Genomic DNA, 10,950 nt, shown 5'->3' with positions numbered 1-10,950 from the left:
AAATTATAGCTAATTTGCCTACAAACGTCAGGTGGTCATAATAATCTGGCCACTCAGTGTATATAAAAGGCTAATATGCAAAGTGTCCCTTTGGGAGTTCGACTGTGAGACTGGGCATTCTATCGCTCGCTATGCTGGGTGCTGACCACCAGGAGACAGCATGGAATGAAGGAAGGCCCTGGCCAGCAGCTGGAAGACCCCGATCTGCCCTGATCACCGGCCAGGCCTAGGGACCCTACCTGTGCACCAATTTCATGCACTGGGCCTTTAGTATTCTTATAAAGTCATTGCTACTCGTGGTAAACAATACACAACTACACAGTGGAAAACTAACGTCCTCTTCTCTCCTCCCTCTGCTAGTGATTCCTCCTGGCTATAACTTATTGTATATAAATCCAGAAATGTCCTAGGAAATGTGGAAGCAGATATGTGTGCATATTGTTAAAAGATTAACTGAGGCAGCCTGGCCGGTGTGGCTCAGTGGTTGAGCATCGACTTATTAACCAGGAGGTCATGGTTCGATTCCTCAGGGCACATCATGCCCGGGTTGCAGGCTTGATCCCCTGTGGGGCTTGTGCAGGAGGCAGCTGATCAATGATTCTCTCTCATCATTGATGTTTATATCTCTCTCTCCCTCTCCCTTCCTCTCTCTGAAATCAATAAAAAATATATATATAAGAGCTAAAATGAGGCATATTAAAGAGTTTATTTGAGCAAAAATTGATTAAAACTGAGAAGCATCAAATCAGAAGTGATTGGAAGCATCCTACCAGTAACAGCCAGAATTATGTAGAGAAAGTGGGGAAGTAAAGAAAAGAAAGTATTGGATTGGCTGTAGCTTGAAACCTTCCCGTCTGTTTGTGATTGGTTGTCCTTAGCATTTGAATTTTGTAACTCTGAGGCTTAGATTCTGGTTTGCCTATATGGGCTGCCATGGCATCAGAGCTACATCAGTCTAATAGCCACCTCATTTAACAATATATGTAACACCAATTGGGCTACAGTGCCTATAACTGTCTATACATGCACTTCCCACAGAACAATATATGTTGGGTGTCTGTCTATATCAATATATTTTGTAGTGATTACATTGTACGCCACTATAGTTCTACATGACAAAATCTTTAAGAAAGTTCTTATTAATGCACATTTCATTTTCTGGAGATTTTTCTCCTCTATAATGTGGTAGTTAGCACATATATATTGCCAGGATGAAATAGAATTGCTAAAGCAAAGGGAGCCCTAGCTGGCTTGGCTCAGTGGATAAAGCATTGGCCTTCGGACTGAAGGGTCCCAGGTTCGATTCCGGCCAAGGGCATATGCCTGGGTTGCAGGCTCAATTCCCAGTAGGGGGCATGCAGGAGGCAGCCGATCAATGATTCTCTCTCATCATTGATGTTTCTATCTCTCTCTCTTTCTCCCTTCCTCTCTGAAACCAATAAAATAAATAAATAAATAAAGCAAAGGGAATATATATTTCAATTTAGATAGACATTGAAAAATTATCTTTTTAAAAGTTGTTGTAATAGTGAATATGAGACACAGTTTCTTTACCAACACTTGGTGTTATATTTGGTAATTATTGCTCATCCATAGGTAAAAGTTGCATTTCATTTTAAGAACTTGGTTCTTAAATAATAAAGTTGACTTTTCGTTTTCGTAGTTTGTTAAGGGTATTCTTTTTTTTCTTGCCAATATTTTTTTTAAGAGTAAATCTTGTTTTGTTTCTAATTTATACCTAAATTCTATTTTTAGGAGATTGCGGCCAGTTCTAAAAATTAAGATATATCTTTGCAGATATCAACAGATCATAATATTAAACAGGAAACAAAAGACCTAGTTTTAAAATGATGTTTTATTTCTTCTGCCTATGTATTTCTTATGTGGCATTCAATTTTCATTATTGCTTTTTCAGTATATTTTTAAAGTATATCAATCACTAGAAGCTACAAATTCATTTATCCACTGAATGTTATTGTTTTCATACAGCCATAGAGCCTCATAAAGTTTTGGCAGAAAACTCTTTTATAAGGAGTATATTTTAAATAAAATTCTAGTACTTTTTCATGGGAAGACTATTTCTTAGTGATAGAATATAGGGAAAGAACAAGCCAATCCAGTTCAGCCATTTGCAAAGTTGTTGACTTTGGACTAGTTACTTATCTCTCTGGGTTTGTTTCTTCAACTGTGGACGGCCAACTCTTGAGGAGATTAGAGAAAATAAACAAAATTACATAGCACAGTGCTTGTTATAAAAATGGTGAGCATTACACAATGATCATTATTTATTTAAAGACTTTACTACTTTTCAGTTTTTTCTCTATTAGATGATTTAGAGTTTCATGTGGCTTTAAAGGGATAGTTGAGATCTTGCTGGTTGTTGTCAGTTTAGCTTAAATAAACTCTTATAAAAATTTAAAAAATGCCCAGCTGGTATGGCTCAGTGATTGAGTGTCGACCTATGAACCAGGAGGTCACAGTTCAATTCCCAGTCAGGGCATATGCCCAGGTTGCAGGCTCAGATTCCCAGAGTGGAGTGTGCAGAGGCAGCTGATCAATGATTCTCTCTCATCATTGATGTTTCTATCTCTCTCTCCTTTTCCCTTCCTCTCTGAAATCAACAAAAATATAATTTTTAAAAATTTAAAAAATAGTAATAGCTAAAACTGGCTTTAATATTTCATTTTTAGGAATAATATATTAAGTACAATGTGTTTGTAACTGTTCTTTACTTAAAAGGGAAAGCAAGCAACCTACCAAGACCCCAGGTTTCTTGGGTGTCATCATCCTCACCTGAGAAAGGAGCCTGCGGTGGAGAGCAGGGTTGGGGGACTCGTTTGAGCATGTTGTATCTGATGCGCCTGTGGAGTATTCACAGTTGTTGGTTTTTTTTTAATCCTCCCCTGAGGATATTTTTCTATTGATTTTTAGAGAGAGTGGAAGGAAGGAGGAGACACACTGAGAGAGAGAAACATCGATGTGAATGAGACACATCAACCGGTTGCTTCCCAAATGCGCCCTGACCTGGGGCCAAGGATTGAGCCTGCAACTGAGGTACGTGTCCTTTTCTGGAATCAAACCTGGGACCCTTCCGTCCAAGGGCCGATGCTCTATCCACTGAGCAAACCGGCTAGGGCCACAGTTTTTTTTTGTTTATTTGTTTGTCTTAAGTCATATGATTTGGAGGCTCAAGGGAGAGAGTAGGGCTGTGTCATTAATAATGAAAAGTAATAGTCAGAAAGACATGGTACACCTAACAGTTTGATAAGATGGTCTCTGGAGCCAAACTACCTGAGTTTGATTTCCAGGTCCACCCTTTGCTGATGGTGTGAGCTTGGGCAAGTTACGTAATTTCTCTGTGCCTTAGTTTCCTCATCTGTAGGTGTAATTTTAGCAGTTCTTCACATCCTATATAATAAAGAGGTAATATGCAAATTAACCCCCACACCGTAACGCCGTCACAAGATGGCGGCACACACAGTAGGGGCGGGCAGTGGGGGCGGGGCTGGCGGCTGCTCTGCACGGTTTCTGCCGGGATTCCTGTGGCCCCATGGGGGCACTGGGGTCCCAGCATCTGCTTTGTGCAGCTTCTGCTGGGGTTTCTACGGCCCCCGAGTGTGTGCTGCGGGGGCGGGGCCTGGCGGCTGCTCCGAGCAACCTGGAGGCAGAGCATCGAAGCAGCACTCCAGGACTTGGGGCCCTCCCGTGGTGCGCCGGCCACACAGGGCAGGACTCAGGGCGGTCCCATGGCACAGGAGGGGGGGCGGAGGATGGGGGGGAAAGGGGTCCCAGGTCTCGCGCAATTTCGCGTGATGGGTCACTAGTATCATATATTGGTTTGTTGTACTGTTGTTATTTTAATTTTAGCTCTCACTTATTGTTCAGGGCCCAGACTGTGCTAAGACCTTACAGGCGATTTCTCACTGAATCTCTATATCTCCCTGTGATGCTGATGCTATTTTCACCTGGATAGTATTTCTTTAGATATTATTACCTAAATAAACTCACACCTCAGGAAGACTGAGCAACTTTTCCGAAATAACCTGCTGGGCAATAACAGGCAGAGCCAGGATGGAAGCTCAAGTCTGAAGGACACCAGGATTCCGAGCCCATGTAGATGGTATTTGAAACCACGAGAGCGGGTGAAACCACGGGAGAGCATGTAAAGGGAGAGGAGCCAGGGAACACCGACGTCCTCTGTGGGTGGGGATGAAGGTGGAGAAAAGCAACTGATAAGATGCCTGAAAGAGGCCAGAGAAGCAGGTCAGCCAAGTCCATTGCAGCTGTGGCCCAGCAAGCAAGGATTTCTTTTTGAATCGGCCCTTATATGACCCCTAATATTGAAATTTTACACTCTAAACCAGAGGTCCTCAAACTTTTTAAACAGGAGGCCAGTTCACTGTCCCTCAGACATTCCACACATGCGCACTGCGGGCCCGGGACGAGTTGGCTGCTAAGCAGGACAGGCAGCGGCGGCAAAAACACCCAGCGGGCCGGATAAATGTTTTCGGCGGGCCGCATGTGGCCCGTGGGCCGTAGCTTGAGGTCCCCTGCTCTAAACTTTCTTTGTGATACAATAACCAAAGAGCTCCTAAGTGTTGATTCCTACACCAGAGGCATCACATTCTCTAATAGATTTAATGTATGACAAAGGTACTTAAAACTTGGAGCCTCAGAGTTGCCAGTCTATGTTAGGTCCTTTCCCTAGGCTGTGCCCAGAGAGAGCAGTTATCCTGTCTGCTTCTGTGACCAGGCTCAGCCTGGATTCACTGCCTTTGCCTGGAGTTTCCTGGGATTTATTCTGTGTGCCTGGATTCGTTTCCTAGGACTGCCATACAAAGTATCTCAGACTGGTGGCTTAACAGCAGAAATCTATTGTCTCACAGTTCTGAAGGCTAGAGTCCAAGGTCCAGGTCTAGGCAGGATTGGTTTCTTCTGAGGGCCTTAAAGGAAGGACCTGCTCCAGGCCTCTCTCCTCGGCGTGTAGATGGCTCTCTTCTCCCTGTGTCTCCCACCTGTCCCTGTCTGGGTCCAAATTTCCTCCTCTTATAAGGACACCAGTCATATTGGATTAGGGCCCACCCTAATGAGCTTATTTTAATGTAATTATGTCTTTAAAGACCCTGTCTCCAAATAAGGTCACATTCTGAAGGATTATGGGTAGGACTTCAATATACAAATTTCCAAGGTACATAATCCGCCCCATAACAATATCAATACTCTACGGATATTTACATTCATTGTTAAAGACTTTGACTTCGATGATTCCAGTATGGAAATTCAGTACCAGAAACATATTCTTCCCTGACTATTTTGTGGTATCAACCAAAGGAAATACATTTTTGTTTTCCATCCTTCCAGTCAGATCTTCCTTCTTCAATGTATAAGATATTTAATAAAAAAGATTACATCCTTCCCTTGATAAGGAATAAAGATTTACACACAGGCCTTAGTCTGGTTGGCTCAACGGATAGAGTGTTGGCCTGGTGACTGAAGGGTCCCAGGTTTGATTCTGGTCAAGGGCACATGCCTGGGTTTCAGGCTCAATCCCCAGTGTTGGTGTGGAGGAGGCAGCCCATCAATGATTCTCTCTCATCATTGTTGTTTCTATCTCTCTCCCTCTCCCTTCCTCTCTGAAGTCAATAAAAATATATTTATTTTAAAAAAAAGATTTACACTCAGTTTCAAAGGTGAAATCAATGGGTATAACTGTTTATTTAGAATATTGACTCTTTGGTTAATATATTTTAGGAAGTAAAAAAAAACCATGACTAACATGAGCAACACCTGCGTATTAAGAGCAGTCAGTCACTCTTCCAGATGCAGTGGGCAGGTGGCAGGTTATAGAGATGGTCCTCACTCAAGGTATTTATAATTTCATGTGATTGTTCTTAACCTTTTGGGCATCACAGAGGCTTTAGGAATCTAGAGCTTTTCTTCACAGAGATATTTACATAAGATTAGAAGCAAAATTATGTCCACAACTTATTTTGTTGCACTGGATCAAAATACTTTCTATAAAGAATTGTGCCTTTTCCCTGCAAAATTAATTTCAGGCAATGGTCTAAAAAAAATAGGAAGAAGAAAAGAAAAGAATCCAAAGTGTACAATTAAAATTTAAAAATATACTTTGGTTTTGTTAAAAAATAATGGCTGTAAGAAGACATCTCTCTCTTGGCTGGAATGAGAAGCTGAACTACCCGAGGGGTCTTTGGCCTCGCAGCACATGCACTTTGCTTCGGACTTTCTGTTTTAAAGGTACCACGTGCTGAAAAGACGGGTTCACAGCAGCATGTTGCAGCAAACAGTATCACTTCGTGTTCACAGATGGCACAGTGGGCTAGTGACAAGGGAACACTAAGCTATTCCAACATGATCTGAATTAGATTCCTGCCCTTTAATTTCCACTGGCTTTGCATCACCGAGTTTCATCTTCACTGAGGAGATGCTGTTGATGTCAGCAAAGGGAGGATGAAGAAACATGTTTCAATTTTCAGGTTGTCTGAGCAGAAGCACTTTGGAGCTGGGTGGAGTTTCAAGTTCGGCCTATTTCTGTATCACAGATTTGTACAAATTCATGTTCTGCTTTCATTTCTTGAGGAAACTTTATGAGAAATCAATGATTCAAGGCCCTGGCATTAACGAAGTTCACCTTGCTGTAGGTTGTGGAGCTTTCTGCATAAAGATACTAGTATACCCTCTAAACCAGTGGTTCTCAACCTTCTGGCCCTTTAAAAACAGTTCCTCATGTTGTGACCCAACCATAAAATTATTTTCGTTGCTACTTCATAACTGTAATGTTGCTACTGTTATGAATCGTAATGTAAATATCTGATATGCAGGATGGTCTTGGGCGACCCCTGTGAAAGGGTCGTTAGACTGCCAAAGGGGTCACGACCCACAGGTTGAGAACTGCTGCAAAACAGTGTTGCCAAGTGGCATAGGTGTTCTATCTATTCACAAGGTGCCCGAGGAGTTTGGTTTGTAGAAGAGACTTTTCAGCATTTCAAAGATGTTGGATTTGAAATGTTAAATAGGATGTATTATATAAAAATACGTTCTGAAGGCATCAGCCGGCTGCATAAAGAAGCTTGCAATTCTTCCATCTTATGCCTCAAAATATTATTTTTAAAAAGTCAACCATCATAGAGTGATTTCATTTTTTAGAGGCACTTCTTTAACCTGCCTCCTTTGACTCAAACCGCACACTAACTTGACCATTTTTAAGATACACAATTTTTACCAGTTTTGTTGTTGCTACTTTAAGACCAGGCTGCTGCTTCAGGGCAGACCAAATTCTGGTAAAATCTTGCCTTTTCAACTCCCACCTTCTCTTCTTGAAAAGACCTACACTAACATATCCTTGCAACCAGCTATGAGCTGCTACATCTGCATTTTTGGCTTCATGCTCTTCCCCTGGCAAGAACGTTGTTATACAAAAAGCACCGGTCGTTGGTATTCTATCTCACACAGTGAAAAGCAAAGCCAACAGATACTTGCTGTCTCTTCTTTCTGATTTTCTTTGACCTTCTCTAACTCAAGCCAATCCCGAAGCAAACAAAGACAGATGCTCTCATCATAATGGCAGGGCACCTACTTAAAAATCCCTGCTAGGGGAAAGCTGTGCTGACAGATCCTGGCGAAGTAATGCATGTATGATGCTTGTCTACAGGAGCAGCCATCATAGACATAAAATTATTGTTTTCACCAAGACGATTTGGAAAAAAGTCACATAAAAGTCACTGCTGGGTATGTGCATGGGCACTTCTGTCTCCGTGTGTGTTCACACGTTTATCCATATGCCTGATTCACACACCTCCCTCTTCTGCCTTCCCATAGACCAGTGGTTCTCAACCTTCCTAATGCCGTGACCTTTTAATACAGTTCCTCATGTAATGGTGACCCCCAATTTCATTGTTACAAGTTGAACATAATTAAAACATAGTGATTAATCACAAAAACAATATGTAATTATATATGTGTTTTCCGATGGTCTTAGGCAAGCCCTGTGAAAGGGTCGTTCGACCCCCAGGTTGAGAACCGCTGCCATAGACATCAAGGTAAGAGCCCTGGATAAAGGACAGTATCTCCAACCAAGCCCCAGATCCATTGTTATGATAATGACAGGCGTGAGCCCAGGGCTGGGAGACACACTTTCGGGGTGGCCTTAGAAACGGCCTCACAAGGATCCAATAAGATAACACTGGCGCTGCAACCTGAAGCTTGAGCAAAGGTTGATTGGTTTGAGAAGAGGAGGAAAAGGACATTCCAGACAGAACTGAAAAGGACGATATTGTATTCGGGGAATGTGAGTAGCGTGGACGGCCCTAAGAAGCTAGGAGATATGTTGGAAGTGCTCAGCTATCAAGGCAAAGCAAACTACTTAGGCTTGAATTTTAACTCTGCTATGTCTGTATTATGTGACCCTGGGAAAGTTTCTTAATATTTTGCCCAGTTTCCTCATTTTTAATATGGGGTGACAGTTGGGTGTCAGCTTGTGCCAGGATCTTGTGTTTGTTCAAATAAAATTTCTTTAAACCCTCATTGCCCCACCAAGTAAGGGTCACAACATGAGGAACTGTTTTTAAAGGGCCAGAAGGTTGAGAACCACTGGTTTAGAGGGTATCCCTATAAAAATGGATACAGCCCTAGCTGGTTTGGCTCAGTGGATAGAGTGTTGGCCCGTGGACTGAAGGGTCGAGGATTTAAGGGCACGTGCCTCGGTTGCAGGCTCAATCCTGCACCCTCCCCTCCTCCCTCCCCTCCGCCCCCACGTCCGGGCACTTGAGGGAGGTCACCAATCAATGTGTCTCTCTCACATCGATGTTTCTCTCTCTGTCTCTCCCCTTCCCTTCCACTCTCTCTAATAATCAATGGAAAATTGACTAGTATATCTGCTAGGTTAGGTGGCTCAGGAGAGAGTTGATCAGAAAAGGAAGGAAGGAAGGAAAGTTTATTCTGCATCCCCGGGAGACCCACGTACCCCAAGGACAGGGCACGTCCCTGGGAGACCCACGTACCCCAAGGACAGGGCACGTGGATTCAAGCCAACAGGGAGGGGGGCACTTTTTTTATACTGCGGTTGGGTGAGGGGTGGGGACATGAGCTGAGGTATTCAGCTGAGGAAATTTCAGTTTCAGGGGGTCAGCAAGGTATTCAGGAAGGAGTCAGTATCTGTGTGGGGGTCGTTGTGGATTCAGGGAGAAGAAGCCAGTATCTGTGTCTGGCACGTTGATCTGTGAGAAATTCCAGGGGAAGTCCATTATCTCATCACACGTCTGCATGTATCTGATCCTGGGCTCTCTCCGACCTAACAATATCCTTAGGTGAGGATTAACAACAACAACAAAATGGATACAGTCACCCTCCCCTTTGTTTAGAGTCAATAACAATAACAATAGTAATAATTCTAACAGCCAGACTGTACTAGGCCTCTACTCTGTACTAAAACCTTGTATGCCTGTTTTGCATGTATTCTCACAGCCCGTCTTTATAACCCCTCAGGCAGACGCTGTCCGTGACGAGGAAACGGAGGCTTAGGCAGGTTCAGAGACACAGCCAACATTCCTCAGAGAGCAGCCACGCAGTCAACACTCACATCAGGCTCTCCCTTGTGCTCTGCTTTAAGTTTCCACCGGCCGCTGCTCTCCTCCATTTGTGCCCAGTGAATGTCGTGCCAGCGTTAGCTCTCTCTGGCCAGCCCCTCAGAATGATGCTGCGCTTGGGTGGTCTGCTCACATTGATTGACTTCTTTATATAAAGCTTCTCAGAACATCCTCCTGCTGCACACACCTCAGTCTGTGTGCAAGTGACACAGGCCCCCACTGGGCCTGGTTTTGAAGGCCATTGTGCGCTTTGTCTAAGGCCCAGATCTGCAGACACCGGTTTATCTGGGAGAGGGGATTCGATGCACAAGTGAGCTATAGTCAGGCCCAGGTGAAACACTTCCTCCTGGAACATCCTAGAAATGAGTGCCCGTTACCGCTAGTGACATGAAATTGTGTTAAGCAAAATGCCGGAAGCCAATTCCAGACAGCAGGGCTGAATCTGGAGTGGCTGAAGGGCATTTCCCCAAACCTGAAAAGGATGCAAAAATTATTGCTTGCTGCCAGACGGCTAAGGCCATCTTAATCTACATGTTATTGCCTCCTACTGGCCAAGCACCTGAACAGCCGAAGGCAGTTTCTCCAAAACCTGATAATCTGACAATGGACTCTGTATAGAAACCTGGCCCTTTGATGTGTATATCTCCACCTTGCCTTAGGACAAATTGTGTTAATAAAAAGCAAGGGGTCCTGAAACAAGGAGATCTTAGTTTCTTTAGCTAGGCTCCTCTAATTCCCTATAATGCCTTTCAAAGCTATGCTTCATCTCTGGACTCTTTATTAAGTTACACACAGCCCTTCTCCAGATTGCTGAACCCTTCTAGATGCTGGAACAAGAACCCTGGCAGCAAAAGTGGTGACTACCCTAGGTCTCACTTGAATGTTAGGAAACTGAGCAGGACAGAGAAAAGAAAGGCCCCCTTTTCTCAGTGTAGCCCTTCCCGTTGGATATCCCCACCTTCCATCTCCTTTTCCTTAAATAAATTCAATTTTATTTAAAAGAAAAAAAGAGAGAGAGAAAGAAAGGAAGAAAGGAAGAAAGAAAGAAAGAAAGAAAGAAAGAAAGAAAGAAAAGAAAGAAAAGGAAGAAATGAAAAGGAACACACACACACACACACACACACACACACACACACACACACACCAAACAGATGTTTTTAAAAAGCATTCATGGAATAGAGGCAAGGTATTTCTCTGGGGTCTGTTTGAATGCATTCAGAGTTTTCTTTCACTTCTTCTGAGGAATGTTGTCAGGTTACAGTGAAGGCAGTAGCCCCTGCCTGTGGGAAACCAGTGCAGCTGGGTCTAGCTTGACTTAACTCAGTGGTTCCCAACCTTTTTTTGG

Source organism: Myotis brandtii, unplaced genomic scaffold (genome assembly GCF_000412655.1).
Source record: "Myotis brandtii unplaced genomic scaffold, ASM41265v1 scaffold3, whole genome shotgun sequence".
NCBI classification, from domain to species: domain Eukaryota; kingdom Metazoa; phylum Chordata; class Mammalia; order Chiroptera; family Vespertilionidae; genus Myotis; species Myotis brandtii.
Note: the sequence above shows the minus strand (reverse complement) of the source record.